This window comes from Calypte anna, chromosome 2, assembly GCF_003957555.1.
Source record: "Calypte anna isolate BGI_N300 chromosome 2, bCalAnn1_v1.p, whole genome shotgun sequence".
NCBI lineage: Eukaryota > Metazoa > Chordata > Aves > Apodiformes > Trochilidae > Calypte > Calypte anna.
Window position 1 is genome coordinate 28,312,199 of NC_044245.1, and position 22,537 is coordinate 28,334,735.

Sequence of the window (22,537 nt, forward strand, 5' to 3'; positions counted from 1 at the left end):
AATTAACATGTTGACAACAGGATGGCAATTGAATGCTTGACTCGCAGCTTTGTCTTTTTTGTCTTAAATTACTTAAATTACTGCTTTAGAGATATGTTAGGTGCTCGTTTAGGACTAAATGAAGGATACATCCTTTGGCTGTCTTTGAGCCAACTGAGGTACCTTATAGCTGCTTTCCAGTAGCTGAAGTAGCCTAAGGTAAAGCTGGAGAGGGAGTTTTTGTAAGGGAATGTAGACAAGGGAATGTAGGCAATAAGACAAGAGAGAACTTTTTCAAAATTACAGAAGGTAGATTTATATTGGCTATTAAGAAGAAATGCTTTACTGTAGGGGTGGTGAGACACTGGGACAGGTTGCCCAGGGAAGTTATGGATGCCCCCTCCCTGGAAGTGTTCAAGGCCAGGCTGGATGGGGCTTTGAGCAACCTGGTCTCGTGGGAGGTGTCCCTGCCCGTGTGGGGGGTTGGAACCAGATGATCTTTAAAGTCCCTTTAAACCCAAACAATTGTTTGATTCTATTATATATGTCTTCAGTTTTTCTATAATATGATTCTGGGGATCATGTCCTTGATCTCATGGAGGCTTGCAACCACTGGGTGGAGAACATGTCTAACAAACTATCTCATTATGACACAGTGAAAATCAATCCAGCTGTACTTTGCTGGCTGGGCAGATTTGTCTAATACAGGTCATATATTAGGCTTTTCTTTTTCAGTGGTCAACGTGGTTCAATTTCCAGCTAGGACATAATTTGCACAATAACCTGAAGTTGAAATTAATACTAAGAAACAAGCTGTACTGGGCTTAGGAAAAATCCATTAAGCTGTCTGCATTAGAGGAAGAAGCTGACCAATGGAGTTAAGGCACATTTGTTATACTGTAAGAAGAAAGTTTCAGACAAATATCACAGGAACCAGGATGACACTCCAATAAGGTAACTTTAGGTTTAATCTTCACTGCAAATAAGGATATTAATATTATGATTTTTTTTGTAGTACTATTTTGTATAAAGGACTCCAGAGAGACTAGAGCCCCACTGTGCTAAATACTGTGCCCAGGCACCCAGAAGACTCTACCTTCCCAGCAGAGATCACTTCTAAATATATATAAGAATGGTCTGAAAAATCACATAACAAAGCAGAGTGGTCTTTGACAAAGCTAAGGGCAGAATCCAGGTTTCTGATTTTTCATTGTCTTCTTGTTACATCACAGACTCCATGATACTGTGAGTTAAATGAGACATTTTGTTAAATGGTATCTCAAAACAGAGTAAGTACACTAGAGTCTGGGCCATACTAAGTAATGATTTTGAATGGTGAGCAAATAAAAGATAGTTAAGTTAGGCTTTCCAAAAATAGTTCAGGAGAGGGAAAAAACTGTATTTTTCTTTTTCTGGAGAAAGATAGATGTTTAATTACAATAGAAAACAAATTTCCAGGTCCCATCCTTTCAGTAGCAAAGCAAATATACTGTGGTATATTTGAAAAGAAGAAAATGTATTACTGTCAGTGAACTATAAAGCAGGAGTCTGCTCTACCCAGGAAAAAGAAAATGTTTTTCTTTCATGAAATCAAACTACTTTTCTCATATGTATTCTGCAAAAAGGTTAAGATTCCAAGGAAACACTTTCATCAGTTTATTGGGTGGAGTGATAATATCTGACACAATACAAAGTCTTTTGTGAAACAGGGAAGATCCCTGGGTTCTAGTGGACCCTGGTAAGAACTAGATAACTTTGAAATTATTACTTTTACTTTTTTAATATAGATGATACTGCAGTTCTCCAGATGTTACTTATAATGAGCTCCTTTATATCAAGTCAGAAAATTCGTATTGCAGAAATCTTTGTCACAAAGTATGCGTCATATCATTGAATATACTAAATTATTAGTACAGGATGTTCTTATTTATGTACTTTTCTCTGATTTAGAAAGATGGAAATTATTCTGGCATAGATTGGATCAGCTTTACTGCTGTTAAACAGTAACTCCTGCAACAAATCATCTCAGTGGTAAACACGAGCCAAGTACTATGGAAAAAATTATGAACCTGGCAATATTAGTGGCAAAATTTTAGAATGGAGTTTGAAGAGCTGAAAATTCCATCCTTCATTAAAGATAATATGAACTGGCTTTCTGTGGGTGCCTGTGCCATACGTCTTGGCTTCCCTATAAAACAGCATTACCCAATTAACCAGTTACTTGCTAGCCATCTAGCTAGACAAAGATCCTGTGGGTAATGATTATTCAAACAATTTGTTTAAGTAGTAAAATGGATGAATATGCAAACTGCTTTTGTGTCTGAACAAATCAACAACAACAAAAAAATCAGTAGTTCAGATGAAATAAACATGTGTCTGTTCTTCCTCTCTCAAATCAGAAACTAAATTATTTCAGGTTGTGCTCACCGTGATATTTGTATTAGGATATCCAAAGAGAAAAACATGATTACAAATATCCTGTACTACCAGTGGAAATAATGTTTCCCTTCTATCTAATAGTCCAGGGAGATTCAACTAATTTTTCCAGAAGCTGGAAATCCAAATTTCTCCTCTTTCTGAGAGAAGCAGAAATCTTGTGTGTCACACTGCACTCACTGATTTAATATGGTATTTTCAAATATGAGAGGTATTGATATCTAGAATAAAAATATATACATATTTTTAGTGCCCCATGGCCAGATACCCATCTGAGCCTTAGAAAATCTGTACTCCATTTACTGACCTATGAAGTGGAACAGTTCAGAAAAACTCCTGTTATGACATTTAGAGCTCTGTACTGTGCCAAGTGGATTGAAATTTGGGTTTGCCCAACAAAGTGGATTTGCTGAAAACAGTCAACAGATGAGGGCTGCTTTCAAGAAGCAAGATAGAGATAAGTCTCTTCTCACTGTCATCCTGATATATCCCTTAGGAATTTAAGGTACTCTGTTACACAGAGATCCGATCTGCTAAAAGATGGAAAGAGCAGTCATAAACTTTCATTACAGAACAATAGAAGAAAATCGGTCTGGATTCAGACGTAGCTGTGTGAGTAAGACCTGTGAGTTACAGGATTCTATATCACATCCTTTTAACAGTACCCCACTAAGAAAATAAAAATTGACTTTCCCAGGCTTTCCTTGCTGAACTTGCAGCAGTTCATGTGCCCTGCCTGTCCTGCACAGCTGTGCTGTAATGCAGCTCCTTCAGTTTTGTCCAGTTTGGAGGGAGGACACTGGGAGCTTAGGTCACCTCTATGTGTCAGTTTGTGTTGCATGCTGAAAATAATAAAACAAAACCACAGACATTACCCAAAGCACAGACATTTTAAACCCTATATTTAGGTACCTATTTTCTGGAACAAGGGACCAGAGAAGGCCCAGGGACCTTTTTTTTTTGTTTAAGTTTCCTGACGTAAACTATTAAGGAGTAAGGGGTGGAGGTGGGGAGGTGAGGAGTGGGGCTTTTACTTTTGATCCTCTGAAAGAAATTTTGGAGAGATTCATCTTTTTCTGTTGACTGTGAGGAAGAATGTCAAACATAGTGTTCAAAGCTGGACAAGAAAAAGGCTGCTTATATTTTTAAGTACTAACACCTGATTTAGGTGCTGAACCAAAGTTAATGTCAAGTTGCCTATGGCACCATTGAAATCTATGTGTTTGCTTTCAGCTCAACCAGGGACAGAGCTCCTCTTTCACTTGCACATTGGGCTGTGCAGAAGAAAGAAATGTAATCAACTTCTGGCTTTCTGTGCGTGTTCTAACACCCTCCCTCTTCTCTCCCCCCCATGTATATTTTTCATAGAGTAAACATTCTGCTAAATATTTCCTCCACCTGCTTCAATGAATTAAAGAATCATCTCTTAACAGGAAAAATAAATGTACCAAATGTCACAATGCCTCAAGGGGATCGAAAATTATAAAACAAGTGTCGTAAAGTTCTATTTTTGATCCTAAGGTAAACAAATGAAGTTATCTATGTACGTGTGTATACACACAGATTCACTCTATCACTTGTGTCATCCATCACTGAGGCTATTGGTTAAGGGGAGAAATTACAGTTCCAAACATTTAAACCTTTCTCATAAAACTATTTTGGGCTGAAAAATGTCTCCTGCTCTCCCTCAAGCCAGTCTCGGAAGTGAATTTTCTTGGAAGGTTTTTTTTTAAAAAAAAAAACGTTCAAGGGTTTTATTTTCACATAGTAACTTTGAAATACATTAGCTGACATTTTCCAGATGCACTTTTGTGCTCAACAGCTCAAAGGAAGCCCTTATTCAGGAGATGGACTAGATGGCAAAAAAATAAAGACAGTTTTTTACCTTTAACCCTTTTGGTTACTGTATGAGAAAAATAATCACTTGATTATGATAGAAACACCCCCATTTTATGAGACATAAATCAGCTAGCTTTTATTGTATCCTCTGATAGGGCTAAAGTCTGCAAGCAGGTATAAATCAGAACTTTCTAGTCAAGTTAAATATCCATTTTTCTTTGCAGGAAATTAGGTCTAGATTTTGTGTTCACTGGTGCAATCTATAGGAGGTGATTCAAAGAGGAAAAAAAAAAAAGTCTTGCTGTTTTCCCCTCAGAGCTTCCAGGAAGAGATCTTTTGAATTAGAGATGAAACAAGAGGCTTGCAGACATCTCAGGCTCCAAATCATGTGTGTGGATGCTTAAAGAATTCGGGTTGATTTTTAGAGATTTAGTAATCCAAAAATTGAGGGCCAGTTTTCAGACGTCCCCAGATCATATGCATCAAATATGTTTCTTACTATACTTTGTCATAGTCAACCTTCTAATTTATTATGTTGCTATGTAATATTTTGCTGTCAACTGCTTAGAGAGGAGCTTGTGCATTTTCTTCCTGCTTCATCAGTGCTTACTTTTGCATCAAGGCTGTGCAGTACTGGATATCCTAGTACTGGATAGGAAGAAAAAACCCATAACATGCTCTGTGTGGACACCTCAAACTAATCAGAGCATGAAAGAATGAAACAATCCTTTGACCTGGTCTCCATTGTGATTTTTTTAGGCTGCTCAAGATATACTTGAATTAGTTTTCCAGTAGTTAATGCAAGCACTTGAAATATTTCGTCCTTCTTTCTCCTAAGGGCAAGTTGACCTACACCAACTTCCATATTGCTGCAGCTACACTGCTGTTCATGGTACCAGTGTAAATGGAAAAGCTAGCTTAGGCAGTCCTATGTTCAACTACAGTCTGCATCCTAGATATGTATTGCCTGCTTCTAAAATAAAGGTAAGAAGAATAGCAGAGGTTTTGTGAGGATAAATATATAATTGAGATCCATGGTTGCCCTGACCCATAAGCCTGCCTTGACAGAACAGAAGATGCAGTCCTGCAGAGAAGGAGTGTACAATATTTGTGATGCAGTGGCCTTCCTTTTTGATGGTGCTCATGCCTAATATCATCTAAGCTGCTGACATTTGAATCAGTAACCAGTTATCCTTTTTTTTTCCAGAATAGAAATCATTTGATAGTGGACATGACAATGAAAGCAAAGGTGGACTCATCTAGCATAATCAAAGCATTCATGACAGTGGCTTTAGCAGAGATTTCAGAACTCTTTCCTTAGTATTTGGAGTTTCTGTTCTTGTTCTCCAAAAGCAGTTAGTCTTTTCCTGGGTGCTCTGTTTCCACACTGACACTTTTTTTTAGCTGTATGACTTGATTATCTTATCTGTTCAAAGCATGTTGTCAATCTGTCTCATTTCCATGAAAACAATAAATAAATTAAAACCTCATAACTCACAGACTTCTCTGTCAAAAGGACTCTGACACCTAGCAATTTTGAATCTTTTTGCTTTAGAATGAAAGTAAGAAAAGGTAAAAATAACCACTGGATTAAAAAGCATCCAGCCAAAAGATCATGTACCCCCAGCACCATCAATTAATCTCCCTGAGATTAATGGAAATCTCCCTCAGGTTCCTTGGAACTTGTACAGAGTCAATATGGATCATATAGTCATTCCCGTGTTTACAGTTTGAGTTATACCTAGGGCTAGAGTAATTTCCAAAAGTCCAGGATGTGACTGTTGATATTACAAACAAGAGTACAAATATTTCTTGCAACTGGAGGCCTATCTCCATTGAAGTCAGTTAAAAAGAGAACCAGAACAACATCATGAAGAAAATGAAGATTTCATTGTGAATTTTAGTGGATATAGGATCAGGTTGCAGAAGCAGTTAAAATACTTTTTCCAGGTATTGTTGGATCAGCATCAAATTTTCTATACAGAATGCTAAAGAGGATGGTAAAGCTTAAGTATCTTGGTGTTTTAGGATGCATTACTATATGCATGCACTTCAGCCTCTTCCTCCCAGGTTTGGCTCATTATTCTGAAGCTTTAAATAGCTACAAAATGTCTTTCTTATGTTGCCCCGATATTCTATTAGATTCTATTCTTTCTTTCTGGCATGTATGATATAGTGTAATGACATCACATCCATTAAATCTGTCCTTCTTGCTTTCAGAAACTTGTTTAAGGTTAACTGAGGCACACACGTTCTATTTCATGTATTTGACTCTATTTAAACTGCTGAGTACTAATTCATATTGGCTTTAAAACAATGAAAGAATAACCAGTAAATGGGTCACTGAAGTTGATACAAGGCTTCTGAACTAACAATACTCTATATGTTATGTATGATTAAGACACTTTTCTTTTTGTGAAGTCTTTGTATTGCCAGGGAATACAATCCATGTCTTAACAAAACTTTACTGTTTTAATAAAAGCTGCTGGTTTGTCATGAAGTAAATGATATTAAATATTAATACCCACGTTAACAACCTGAGAAATTATACCTGTACTACTTCTCATAATTAGTCTTTTCTTAACCAGATGATGAGCTGGGATGAACATCACATATATATATTTTACATATACCTTCATACGCGAATAAATATATACATGTATCCCCAGAAAACATAGCTATATGAGAAAATTGTTTAAGTGTAATGCTGCCATAAAACTACTGCACATAATTCTTTACATCCATATCTCCATTTAAGAGTGTAAAATGGACTAGCCAAAACTTGAACATTATATTTTTTAGCTGAAAGTTCCACAGAGAACAAAGCAGCTCTTAAATAACATACTTTAAAATAGGCTATTATGCTTACTAAAGCTAATTTGAAAACAGTGATTGGAGATCATATCATTTATGATCTTCAGACAGGTAATTATTCTATGAGAATGAGCTGATTCATTTCCAAGCTGTTGTCTAGGATTTGTTGTATTCAAGCATTAGACATGAGCTCTCCCAGCCCAAAACCTAAGATGTTCCAGATACGATTTATTTTTCTCGTGCATGAAAGAAAAAAATAGGCTGTCCTCAATCACTGAGGTAGTAACTCTTGACATCTGCAGATGCTATGTTCTTTCCTTTGGCAGCAAAACTTGCTGTTGGCTCCACAGTTGAGGCAAAATACACCCAAGGTGTTAAGATGTTCCAACAAACAACAACTAAAAGTGTCCATGAAGGGCCAAAGTGACAAAGCATGATGTTTACACAGCCAAAAGCTGTGTTACATAAACCCAATACCAGGTGAAATTATGTCCTCCAAAGCAATCACACTACTGGCACTTACCCTTTTTCTCACTCCAGAGATATGTGTGTCACATTGCAATCAACATTAGATGCCAACCCTTTAGGAAAAGGAGCCTGCAAGTAACTTGTGGGTGTTGATATGTAGCTTTGAGTAAAGCTGATCTAAGAATCATTGGAAAATTTAAACTATGGCCTGTGCTTAATCTGTATGTAATATGAAATGAGAAACAATTGACCCACCACAATTTTGTGTGTGTCTATTTGCACGTCATGACTGGAAAGAAGAAACTGATTTGCTATCCTAGAGTATCCTCTGTGCCTGAGAAAAATTTTTCTTGTAGCGTCAGTGACAGATTCTGTCCTTGGAGTCTTTCAAGACCTACTTGGATAAAAACCTCATATCTGAATTCATATCTGAGTCTGCTTTGAGCAGGAGGTTGGATAAAAGAGCTCATAAGCTCTCAGTCTTTCAACGACCTCAGTCCTGTGATCTCAAAATGCAGCTGTGTACCTACAGCGTGTCACCAAGAATTACAGCACTGTACAGGCAAATGTCTTTGTTTCTTTATATTGTTGCTTGTTTGTTTGTTTGTTTAAATTTTTGTTCCCAGAAATACGTGACTTTTCCTCATGACTGTAGAATAATTAATTTTAAATTTTTCTCTTACTGAACAGTAACCCTAAAAATATTTATTTAATAAAGATCTATTAATATCCTGCCTTTATTTCTTCATGTTTTAACCCTGATTTTATTTTTTCTATATTTTTTTATCTCCAGGTTAAATAAAAATAATTTGCTTGCACAGTGGAAATAAAATTGAAATTAAAAATAATTTCTATTTTAAAAGCTTTTTAAATCCTCCAAATTTGTAGGGAAAACATAATTTAATGAAAAATGTACAAGTTATTGTTGTGGTTTTTGTTCCCAGCCAGATTTTTTCTTCAGAAGCAGGCATGAATCATGGTAAGTTTTTAACAGTGGTAATCAGAAGGCTTTGCAACTGAAACCAGTCAAATTATGGCTTCTAAATGTAGATTTTTTTTGTTAAATGTTTAGTATAGCCATTCAGAGAAACATAATGTTGTTTTATGCTAACTAGCACAGATTGAAAGTATTTTTCAGTCTCAGTGTTGAGTTGTCTAAGATCCTTTGTTTATATTGTATCCTATTTATGCAAGAAAATGAACTTCATTTTAAAGCTGGGATCCTTGAAATAGACGATAATTTGCACGGCATGGATTCTGTCTGCAATTTCAGCGGTTTGCAAAGAAAACTGGTGGTAAAAACAATAATGTTCAAACATCCATATCTCTATTCTATACTGATACAACTCTACAGATTAGAGGTGTGACAATTTACCTCAACATAATACCTGTGTGAGTCTTAATAACTCTTAGAGAAACTATGTCTGCTAAGTTCCAAAACCAGGTGATTATTTTTTGGTCAGAAAACTAAATGTCACTTAGGTCATTGGTGATTGCTTGCTCCTTTTCAATTTCTGCTGAAAATTAGGACTTAAGTATCACATTCAAGAAATTAGTCCTAAAATTCTATTAACATCTTTCTCTGGGCCAGTTCCAGAGTGATTCAGTTCCTTCCATTCCTAGAGAATGAGATTTGCTTTTTGTTTCTTGAAACAGACCAGTAGTGTGAAGACATGCTGGTAAGGGGTTTGCCTTACCTAGTGTGACATTGAGGATATTTAAAGGATAAATCACTTTTCTCAAAAAAAGCAAATCTGCCAGCCTGGGAACGGCTATGAGAATTATAATTGTGGTCTATATGAATATCAGGATCACATCTGCCCATCCATATTGATGGTGTCCTATACATTAGTCCCATTACTTAAAGGCAGAGTTTGTGACTGGAAGAATAAAGGACAAGAGAATTTTAAACGTCTTGTACCTCATGGGTACATGACTACACCACTGATTATTTTCATTTTTTTACAGTAAGGATGTATTGTTTTCACAGAACTTCCTTGTCCATGTATGAGAGTATTCCACAACAGAGTGTTCTCTCTTTTCATTTTTCACACATTCCCAATGTATTTAGCTACACTCATGTAATACAAAGTAAATGAATTATATTAAATAGAGAGGATATACAGGCTTAGGCAATGGCATCCAATTGCCCAGAAAGTCTGACAGTTATTAGAATTCTTCTATCATAGTTTTCAACTGGATCATCTAATACTTTTCCAGGGCCATGTCAAGCATTATATGGAAGATAGTTTGGATCAAGGACTTTTTCCAGTAAAGTGTGTGGACAATATCTTCTTGCTGTAGGAGAGAAGAGGGTTTACCTTTATTTTATTATCAACCGGTAGGTTCTGTCCCTTAAGTAAGTTGCTGAAATTTTTATGGCTGAATGAAAAGATGAACCCAAGTCTTCTAAGTCTTTGGCAAATGTCCTAGCTGTCAGGATATCCTTTCTTATTGCTTGTGATGACTCCACGCAGGAGGTTTTCTCTTTTTATAGGCCTAAATCTACAGTCCTTAAGTCTGTGAATGATCATTTCATAGTCAATGTGTATGTAAGGTTCTACTCGAACAGCATTTATAGGATTTAATGAATAGACCGTGAAATCCTTGGTACACAGTTTTGTTCTTATTTTTATGTTTTCACTTCATGGAGTGATTTTCTCACAACCCCAACTACTCTCTGAGAATACAGGTGCTCTGCAAGCCTGCAAATACATTCCTCACCATTCACTCTCACTCCTGAGTACTTCCGATGCAGCTAGATTGAAATGTGCCTTTCACATTCTGAATGGCCTGGCTTCCTAGCATATTTTTAAAGGGTCATTCACTCCAGTGAGAGTTTGAAACTGAATAAAAAATTCAGTATGTTTGATTTTTGCATTTGCACATGCTAAAAGGAGACAAATATACAAGATTATGTCCTTCTTAGAACTTAAAAATTATCACACCAAGACTTAATTACAGACACGATGAAGAGCTGCATCTAATCTTTATGAAACACACATGCTAGTTTTTATTAATATTATAATATGAACCCAGGAAATTTTTCAGAAGTCCTCAGCATCTAGATCTAGGTAAGTTTCAATACATGATTATCTCCAATCTAGCACTGTAATGAATTAAATCGGATTTCCAAACATTTTTAACAATCTCCCTCTTCTTACAGAAGCAGAGAGATGAAAAAAATTGGAAATCTAGTTCACTTCTGTACTGGAAGGAGACTGGAAGATTGGATGTTTTCAAGCACAGATATATTTGTTAGTATCTTGGAACTGCATAAATCTCTCTCATCATTTGTGTATCTTTCAACCATCTCTGCTGCAGAAAGATTTTGGTGCTCCCAAAAGGCCAGGTATTGCTTCCAAAACTAGAGGTGAAAAACAGTGATTCTGTTACCTGTCCTCAGTGGTCGTATTTGCCACCAATTACTATTTAACTTCATAAATCTTTAGGGATTTTATGAGAAAAGCCCATGAAGCTTCGAAACTGTGAGTTTTTTTTTAATCTGATTATTCACAGCTTGCTAATTTGTAATTGGACTTTTACAACTTGAAAACCTCCAGATTTCAGAAAAACTAATTTATTTTTTCTTGGTTTAATTGTGGTATTCACACTCAAAACTGTGGAGTGAGATTGCTTCTAGTGGGTTGTATGCAGTGTTCTGGAACTAATAAAATATATTATTGATTGCTTAATGAAAAGCACCATGTTCACAGAGATTTACTGTGGCTAAGGATGGATACAACAGCTACTTCTTATTCTGTGTAGAGGATCACCTGCCAGTTTACTTGGGTGTATCACTGCATATCAAGTATGCTTTTAAATTAAGTTACGGTTGCCTACAGAGCACTATGTTGGGTGGCTCCATTAAGGTACCCTTATACTTCTCCTTCCATGCAGTGCTACCCGTTGCTTTTAATTTAGCTTAAGATCATCAAAATTAATTATGATAGAGTGTATTAAAAGTTGAAATAGCAAATCAAAGAGTTTTATTAAGTGCCCTTTAGATTTTCTTATGTATGTAGTGGTTTTAGCTTTTTATTTGCTCATCACTCTCTGATTCATGATTACTGTGAGAGGGATTGGTAAAATAGAACAGAAATGTCTAAGTACAATGGAAGTAACTATGACTCCCTCAGTTCTTATCTGGCTAGGTATCTCTACCAGGGGAAATAAATACACAACTCTTCCAGCAGTGATTTTCATGTTGAGATCTTTAGTCTGTGCACCTTGGTAGAAAAGAAGTAGCTGTGAATCAAGTAGACAAAATTGGTGTTGGTCCTCCTTCTTCATCCCAATGGCAAAATTTCCAGGACATTAGTGGTATATCCTGACAATCCTTGCTGGATTGTGATGAGTCTTGTAGTGGGGAATGAGTTCTCACACTACCCACTGGATGTGACACAGCATGGCCACTGCACCGAATGTTTGGGTTAAGTTTTATTGGGATTTTTGGTTCACAGTTGGTAGGGGCTGGTGGAGATCTATCCAGTGGTCCCCTTTGGTGTTGGTTACCTTTTTGGTGTTGGAACCCAGGGCACAGAGCAAGTGATGTCCCCTACACATAAACTTCTGTTGGGATCCTAATAACCTATTTGGTGCCTCAGTGAACAGTTAATTCTGTGGTTCTGATCCACAACATATTAATTGTTAGTATCCTAATAAAACAGAGCAAGATTCACAAAAATGCTTGAGCTTGCTCAGTCCTCTGCATCTCCCACATCTCTGTCTGTGTCTTAGTACCTGGCTGCTTATGCTGGGGAAACTCAGGATGGTGGGATGCATCCACAAGTGGAGAACAAGATCTGGCATTCATTAGTGACACTGGATGTCCAGAATGCCAGACATAAGGGATTTTAGCATCCATGACATATTAGAAACCTTTTACCTAATGACATCACAAACAATACAGTGCTGGGCAGATGGATCATCTACCGAACTCAACTTGGTAAAGGTGCCATATGTGGATCAGTACATAACTATCATGTTCATCTTTTTCAAGTTGCAATGTTATAGGTTTTAGGTGAAGCTGCTTATAACCACCTTCAACATCCTACATATTACAAGTTGAAGAATGTAATCCATTAATTTCTTTAATAAACCATGGTTCTTTTAGGGTAAAAGATTACTACAAAAAAAAAAAAAATCTTACATAAATGATACAATGCTGAGTAATTGCAATATCCCTTTTGTTCCAAAAGGCTTCACCATTTCAAATCCTCCCTTTGCCTCTAGTCAAATTTTGTTTATAATCACTTTGGATCTTATTATACCTTTTCCTGCCAGATTAAACTCCTACTTACTATCAGAAAGATTTTTTCCATATAACCGATGTTCAAGTTATCTCCAGGTCATTTGACAGAACAACCAAATATGCTGTGCTTTTTCCGCCTCTCACAGTGAGGCATATTTTGAAGACTGCATCACTGTATCTTTCCAAAATTGTTTCCAGTTCCTTGATATCCTTTCAGAATTATAGATATTAATTCTGGACAAAGAATTCCAGTAATGGTGCCATCAGTGCTGCCTTACCACTTTTTATCATGTTCCCTTGCTTGCAAATCAATTAAGGATTATGTTAGCTCACTGGCGGAAATCAGGTTCAGCTGGTCATCTACTATTATAGTCATTTGTTATCAATCTGGAAGCAGAATCATTGCTCTCAACAATAGCTTTCCTCATGTTACAAATATTCCTTGTGTCCAGATAGACAACCTTGCACTTGGCTGCATTAAAATCAGTGTCTGAAATGACCTTTCCAAGTGATCCAAGTCACTCTGCGCAACTGACCTGTTCTCTGTATTATTTACCATTCCACCAATAGGTCACACCCAGTCCTCTGATTAATTGAAAGTAAAAGGAAATAGATTTTTTTTTCTATATAAATTAGTTTAATGCATGAGGCCATGACCCAAAGCCCATTAGACTCACTGAAAATATTTCTGTTGAATTCAAGGAGCTTTAGATCGGATTCTGAGTCAGTTGCAATTCTGCTATTTTGGAAATCGTCCTGACTCCAGGACTGAGCAGAATACATTATTGGCTTTCCTGACAGCTACAGAATTAATTTTGCTTAGTTTGGTCTATTTTACTTGCAAGTAAAGAACAGCTGAACTATCTAGACAATATGGAGTTAGAAGCTGGCTTCAGAGCCCATAATGGAATTAAAAATAATTTTAAGTAGCTGAACAAGCTAGTAGTCTTTGCATCCAGTTTCTGAAAGTATCCATATGCATGGTCTTAAAATGGTTTGTATTTTCTGAAAGAGTAAATCTGTTCATGTATTTTTCCTTAATGACACTGTTGATGATACTGAGTCAAAATTCATGCAGGTTGTGAATTTTGTGGAAAACTACAAAATTTCATTTTTTTAATCAACTGTGGGATGTATTTTTTTAAAACACTGAGGTCTCTTATTACATATTTTATAATCATGAAACACAGAGTAATCCAAAGTGTCTGTGCTCCAAGTAACACTAGGAATATGCTTGATATTCCTTAATAGAGGGAAAATCTTTTGATAAAGAAAAATATTTTCATTCAGCTCAAGTGGGAGAGTCTAGTTGGAGGCCTGTATCTAATGTAGTCCCTCAGGGGTTGATAGTGGGACCAGGACTATTTAACATCTTCACCAATGACCTGGATGAGGGAACAGAGTGCACTGTCAGGAAATTTGCTGATGACACAAAACTGGGAGAAGGGGCTGACACATCAAAAAGCTGTGCTGCTCATTCAGTGAGACCTAAACAGGCTGGAGGGCTGGCTGGGGAGAAACTTAATGAAATACAACATGGGCAAGTGTAAAGTCTTGCACCTGGGAAAGAACAACCCAGTGTAGCAGTATAGGTTGGGGACTGGCCTGTTAGAGAGCAGAATAGAGGAAAGGGACCTGGGGGTCCTAGTGGACAGAAAGATAACCAGGAGCCAGAAATGTGCCTTTGTGGGCAAGAAGGCCAATGGCATTGTGGAGAGTGTTAAAAGAAATGTGGTTAATAGGAAGAGAGAGGTGCTCCATCCCCTCTACTCTGCCCTGGTAGGCTGCATCTGGAATATTGTGTCCAGTTTTGGACCCCTCATTTCAAGAAAATCAGGGAACTGTTCGACACAGTCCAGCACAGAGCCACAAAGATTATTAAGAGAGTGTGAAATCTCTCTTCTGAGAAAGGCTGAGGGAGCTGGGGCTCTTTAGCTTGGAGAAGAGGAGACTGAGGGCCAACCTCATTAATGTTTATAAATATGTAAAGGTTGAATGTCAGGATGGAGCCAGGCTCTTCTCAGTGATGTCCACTAAATGACCTACATTAGATGATCTTGCTCTGGCAGGGGATTGGCCTCAATGATCTTTCAAGGTCCCTTCCAACCCCTAACATTCTGTGGTTCTGTGATTCCTGAACCCCAGTTTCTAGTAGGAAGTGAAATATATTTCATTTGAATCTCTCTTACCTGTATGAGGTACAATTATTTTTAAAATGATTGCTTCTCAGTGTTTTTATAGGTAGCTTCTAATGTAGTAAGTCCCTAATCTCAGTTTAGATTGAGGCACCAGTATAATAACTAAGAATAATTTTTCAATAGAAAATAAGCTGTTACAGAAATTAAAAAGGGGTTATTTTAAGGTGAACATTTTTCAGCTTTGGCTTGAAGCCATCTTCAAAAGACAACTACAGAAAGATTTATTGGTCAGATGACTATTATAGGTATAGCACATATTAAAATCCCAGTCTTGAAAATTTGTCTAACCATAAAATTCAGGACCATGTCTACATCTGAACTGTTGTATGAATCCGTATGACCTTCAGAAATGTTGCGACCTCACTCAGGCCACAAGTTACCCACTCCGTTTTTCCCAAAAACTGTAAGTAGCAAGTTTAAAAAGCTTTCACTGTGCTCTCTTCTTGATTTTAAAGATAGTAACTACAATTTTCTCTCTCCCAGTAGCTAGAGATAGAAATTTATTTGCTAATTGTTGACTATGTGCTGCGGCACACAAGGCTGTATCTTTCAATACTAGAATAGTTGAGTAAACTAATTACACTGATCCTAAAAGATTCAATGCCTGTAGGCTTTCTTCAGTGCATTGTGTATTTATATCAGAAATGAAGCTTGTCTTGTCTGCTTGCTGTGCTGTGCGTGGGTTCTTAACCCCCTGCTAAGATCCTAGGTATTGATTTGGGTTGGCTCTCTCTGTAGGTGCCTGGCATGATGCATGATGCCTTCTTTCTTACAAAGCATTAAAGGCTTGCTTCTGAAAATTGGGACTTTTGCTGTCACTTTAAGATGGACACCAAAAACACATCTTTACTGGTTAACTGAGTGCATTGCCTTAGTATAAGGACCTAAAATCTGAAAATTGCTGCTGGCATGCAGTAACTTGAGCAGCAGATGTTCTGCCCTTCACTGAAAATTGGGTGGATAGCATCCCACCATGCAGTTGATAGTTTGTTGCCAGTGGATATTATTGGAAATTTTTATGTTCTTCCCCTCAAATGTTTTTTAAATTTTCTGAAAGAAGATTTACATATCAAGGGATGAATAAGTTTTGCATGTGGTGCTCTATAATAAATCCAGTAGATAGGTATCACTGTGTGAGCTGGTCTATTGCACTGATAATTTGCAGTTCAGCAGCTGTATTTTTATTTGGACATTCCCCAGATCTGCCATGAGGGCATAAGGGGAGAGAGACAGTGCTTTTTTCTGTGTTTTTTTATAGAGTTCAGATGTAAGAAGTGACAACGGTAGTGGCAGTGCTGGGTGCTGTTCAAAAGTTTCACTGGGCACTTTCAACAGGTGAAACGTCATGACAGAAATAGCCAGTTAGGCAATAAAACTGAGGAAGTAAAATCAGTTTAATAGTCAGAAATGTGTTCCTGGATGAGTGACAGAGACCCACTCCAACATGCAAACATGTGTGTAACTACTTGTGTGAGAGGTGTTGCTGAAATTAAGGAAAGATCTAAAAGGGAAAGATGTTACTACAAGTATTTTTTCAGCCTCTCATCCTGCAGCCTATTGGAGATTTTGGCTTTTACTGCTCATCTTTACAAAACACTTCAAAAAGCATTGGTGTAGCAATCGTACATCAATTGTAGGAATACAAGTGACTGAGCAATATAGACTCTTACAGCTTGTATTTCTCTGACTCATAAGATTCAGGCTATGAAACAGCTGAGGAGCTGTAGTGTAAGGAATAATGCACTCATTTTGTCTTTGTTGTATTTTTTTTCCATCAACAGCTTGACATGAAAAAAGGTATTCTAAATACCCGTCCTATTCTAAATTTTCGTGAGGAAAAGTAAGTTACAGCTCCACCTTCCTTGCTCTGCTTGGCAAAGACCAAGGGCAAATGCAGAAAATCCTGGAGACTGTTCTGCTGCAGGCTGCAAGTAGCCACCAGGAGGAGCTGACTGCCTTAACGAGAAGGTAGGGGATTCGTTTGCTGACAATTCCAACAAAAAAGTGTTAAAAAATGAGTTCAGTACTAAAAGTGATGCTAAGCTAAGATAAAGCTGAAGTATTTATATATTATTTACAATCGTTACATAATAGTTTGTGTCATAAATGCTCTGTTTAATACTAATGTACTTCCAGCCAGCAATGATATGTGAGGGCCTGATTTAAACTCAAAAATTCAGAACAGTGCTCTCTCCTAAAAGACAAGATCTGATTCATGTCAGTTCCTTAGAAATAAATGTCCTGTGTTTTAGAAAGAAATGTCCTGTGTTTTATGAACCAGTGTGGGACACAGATAAAATATCTGACTGAGTGAAAAACAAAGTTCTCACTTCTGTATATGGTTGAAAATGAGTGTGTTAAGCCAGGGGGGCTTGTTCCTAAGCATGGCTCTTGGACAAAACAGCTTCTGTTTTTCTGTAATGGCCTTTTTTTCTGCATTATAATCTCTTTATATATTTAATACCATAAATAAAATAGTGGCGTAGAAGACAACCATAAATAAAACAATGGCATAGAGAGGATATGCCAGAAGTGATCTCTCAACTTGTTTCTTAGTATTAGTGCTATAGTTAAAAGAAAACTCTGTTCAGTGCCATACTGGAAGGGATGAGGGAGCAACAGTTGTCTTTGTCCCCCAGCTGGCAAACACAAGTAGAGACATTGAGAAATTTACAAATGGAATTGCTCTTCATGATTCCTATCAATTGAGGCTTCTCTTTTCTCCTCCTTCACAGGGACCTTACTGCTTATGAGAGACACCAGAGTGTTTCTGACCTCCTATTAAGAGTAGATTTGGACAAGGTTGTCTGTTTCAACCATGAACAGAGTATGAGGTATTGCTCTTCTACCCTAGTTTACAAGACTGTGAGTGAAGACTTGTGTTTGACCTATGATAATAATCACTTGTTTTTGGTCTGGCAAAGTACACTCCAGGGCAAATGCATCCTGGAAATAATGTCTTTTCTATTTTAAAAAAGGAAGGAGAAAATGTGATTTAGAAAGGTAAATATGCAGTACAATTTTTTTTCTTTTTCTAATTTAATGAGAGTCTTAAAATAAAAAATATTGCAGCTGCCAAACCATAGCCTAAGAAACTTGGTGAAACAAGGTTTATTTTAGAGAGATGGAAAAAGAAGGAAGGAAAGATAATTATCTAAAGGCAAATTTCAGTGAGGATGGTGGTGTTTGCTAGGAAACATGGGCTAAGAATATTCTCCTTTGGATAGAGGATGGTAATGGTAAGGGTAAAAAGGGGCAACATGAACTTACCATCGGTGGTTAACAAAAAGATGATTTTTCCATATTCAAAACTGCAGTGTTATGAACAAAAATATTTTGCACACTGATGTAATTTGTATCAATACAAGAAAACTCTCTCCTGCTTGATTATGAGCACAAACAAAACCCAACAGTAATGGAAAAGGTAAAAGCACAGTTTCAAAGCAGCCCTTTTGCTCTATAAGGAGGCAAGTTTCTGACAATCTTTAGAATACAGCTTTTAAGCAGGGAATATCTCTTCTCTCTCTGAGTTCATGCAGAAGGTGATCACCTGCCTGTCACAGGTCGCCCTATGACTTTAGTGCTGACTTCAGGGTAGACTGGAGAAGGCTTGACACTGCTGCCTAACACGGAGGCACATTCTTGATTTTGCAGAAGCCACTCTTGCTAGCAATGAATTCAAAATAGCAGGATAACAGGGGGCTTTGCAAAAAGGCAGGATCTGCATTAAAACTTAGTGGGAGCTTCGTTGAGGCAGTGTGTTACCTTTGAGGAAGAAAACAACACCCAAAAATAACACCCAGATAGTAACTTCCAGCTCCTGCTTCATTGTCAGCCAGCTGCTGCCTCCCACACAAGTGTCTTGGTGTGCTCAGATCTTGAAAAATTTAGGCTGTGTTAACAAAGGGCAAGATTCTGGCATAGTGGAAATTTAGGTATATGGTCTCATAGTTTCTAGTAAATTAGAATGTCAGAGGAGCTGGTGTGTGGGATATAGTTGATGCCACTTTGTAGGATCTTCTAACTGTGAAGGACAGTTATCATGACTTTCTCACTCCTGCTAAAGGCAGGAATCCACATAGTACAGCTGCTTCTTGCAGATGTGTTTCTTTTGCAGGGAAGGGTCCCCACTTCTGAGGTGATGGTGTTGCAGCCAGATCTGGCAGCTATAGATAATTATCTGTGGGTGGCAGAAGGTGTTAAAGCCCTTCAAAATTCTGACTCCTAATGATTTTACTCAGATACTTTCAATTCCCTCTACATTAGCAATACTGAGAAACTCAAAGTAAAATGCTGTTAATACAGCATACTGCTTCACAAAAACTCCAGCTGTCTATCGGAGCTTTTTATACAGACACTCCAACAGAAAATCAAAGACATAAGTCCAGTATCCAGACTAAAAATTTTTGAAAGGAAAGAAGAAATAAAATATTTTTATGTTGGTGTTTCTCAGAAAATAGACTGTTGGGTCCTACATAGTGGGGCCATATACTCATGCTAAGTTGTCTAAACTAATAGATTATAGACAAAGGTGCTGGTTGGCCTAGCAACAAAATTATTATTGTGAGATCATCTGAGAAGAGATGTCTTTGATATAATGGTGCATGAGAACCTAACTACCATTAAGCACAGAATTCCCATCCATGCTGTCACCTGACCTGGTCCAGGGATACAGATTTGAGATGCCTAAACAGATCTCGGGTTCCATTTAACTCACTCTTCTGTTAGATCCCGTGTTGCATCTGCCATTATTGTAGGGAAGTATCAAACTCCTGGACTGTTTAAAATGTTGCTTAACCTCAGTGGAGTCTCCCCTATTAGAATTCTTTACTGTAAGGATTACAGAGCCCTGGAACAGGGTCCCCAGAGAGGCTGTGGAGCCTCCCTCTCTGTAGATTTTCAAGACCTTTCTGGATGCGTTTCTGAGTGACCTGCCCTAGTTTTGGTCCTGGTTTGGCAGGGGGATTGGACTTGATGATCTTCAGAGGTCCCTTCCAACCCCTGACATTCCATGATCACTGTGATCTCTGTAATTCCAGTAAAGTGCTTTCTTGGACCAACTACTTAGCTGTTGTCAGGTTAACACTGACACTCAGTAAACACTCAGGTTAACCAGAGATGGTTCTCTGGATGGCACATGGCTAGTACAATACATCAAAAGACAGCTGGGACACCCCAATCACCCAGGACGAAAGTGGCATATGTAAAATGTCACTAGCAGCTTGAATTAAGCAGCAATGCTTTGGAATGAACAGCTGAGACATAAGTGTGCATTTCACTTTACTGATATACAACCTCAAGGAGCTGCCTTTGGAGCTTCTACCTGTACCTGGATGGTGTCCAGTTAAAAAGAAGATGGGTAATTAATTTATTAACACAATTTTCTTTTCCTGGAGAGCACTTATTAAAAGGTATCCTGAATGAACAGTAATTTGAACTCAAGAGAACAAAAACTCTCTTTTTCAATGAGGAAACTTTTTCCTTTGGGCTAAATACACTGGACTTCTTCATATGGCTCTGCTCCCTGTTGACAGCAATGAACATTCACATAAAAAAAAAAAGCCAGAATAAAATCTGAGATTAGTAATTCTAACAGAAATTTACCAACTCTTCGTTCCTCTGAGGTTTAGTGTTTAACATTCAGGTGGCTTAATTTTGTATGAAAAATCTCTTTTTATCTATGTTTACATACAAAACTTTTTCAGAGTCTCTCTCTGCCTAGTATGAGAATCTTTCTTTCCTCTTACCATTATGGGAGGGTGCCATGAAACTTGACAGAATCCATTCTGCCAATCTCTTTGGTTCTTACTCCACTATAGAAAGCAAAGCAGCTGGGATAAAATCAAGCAATAAAATGTGCTAAAATACAGTGTCTAGTACAGCTTATGTGACTTCAGTCAAATACAGGGTTTTCACTGTAATAAAGGTTGATTTTGCATCTGTTCATATTTTTATAGACAGTGTTACTTGCAAATATCTGTGATTTAAAACATTCTTGGCTTATCAATTTTTACTTGAAATAAAACTTCTAAACTGCAACTTTTCTTCTGTGCAAGCCGAGTATTATAGTTAATGATCCTGATCCTAAATTCTTTGTGGGCCTTACTTAGTTGAAGCTCCTAATGATCTCAGTGACGGCTGAATTATTGGTTCATCAGTATTAGTAATAGCAGTCCTTAACACTGTTTTAAGAAACCAATACAAACTCCCTAAATAAATTTGCCATGTGAGCACATAAAGCTGATGGCTTGATGGACTGGGAAGTGCCAAACTTTTCTGCAAATGATCCTTGGTGTCACAGCCACTATTATATATGAGAAAAGACCTTTTAAGAAGCTGGGTAAACTTGATGCATCCAAAGTCATTAAACACCTGTTCCATTAATGACATGGAATTTGTCCTGTGTACAATTGCATCTCTTTCCATCTGGCAGTTCATCTGAGAGAATTGGGCCTAATAAGGAGGGCAGAGGTTTGCAGCTAATGAGCAAGTCAAGGTTCTGTTCTATTAGGTTAGCTAGAAACTACTCTGTCTTTGGGACTTAAAATAAGACTGGGGCTTTGGTCTTGTTTTCAAACATTTATTAATCATCAGTGGCTTAATCCTGCAGGACTATTAATTTGAAATTAGTGAAACTGTTCACAGGAGTTAAAAATGTACTATTGGGCCACACAAGTACAGTAAATTCCCTGTGACATCATTACACCTCTCATCCCCTCTTCCTCAATATACTGGGTAGTCATCATCCAGCCATGGTAAATTCATTCTTGCTTAACCCTTATTTAGTCTGCAAAAAATGTAGTAATTGAAGAGTGATTCTTTATAATGTGAATTCTTGAGGAGTAGAAAAGCAGCCTATTTTTTTTTTTCCAAGAAAGTTTTATTCTGAGTAAACCCATAGCTCAATATATTTAACATGCTTAGATTAATAGCTTTTTTTTGCCAAAAATGTCAATGCTATTGAGTTTAGAATTTATCTTTCCAGAAAATATTAAATATTTGTGATTATAAAAGATTATTATGCCCATGGGAAAGCAAATAAGTTCAGAAAGAAAAAACTCCAGAAACTGTGGATTTCAGTCAGCATGTACAAAAAAAGTAATTAAAAAATAGTGAAGTAAAACGCAGAAAAATTTGAAATTACAACTAACAGAGTTTGGGCACTGCTCTATCATCAGGTCATCCTGGAGCTTCTTTAGTCACTAATAGTCTGTTCTCTGTGTCGTGGCTCATTTCCTAATGTATATTGGCCCTGAAAAAACCATGCTAAAATGACACAGATGCTGATCTCCACTTGACCTCTCTGAAACACAGACACAGAAACCGTAACTTATTGTAAGCCCCAGACTTGTGCTAACAGGTTTTTGAACTGATGATTTATTTTTACCATCAGGTAGATATATTACAGATTCAAACTACAGTTTTTGAATGTTGGCCTAGCTTAAGAGAATTCTTTGCTGCTGGCTGGCCTGACAATATTTACCATTAACAAATACTGTGTTAAGTTTGTCTGTCAAAGGCAAGTAGAGTGGCACCAACCCCTCTATTC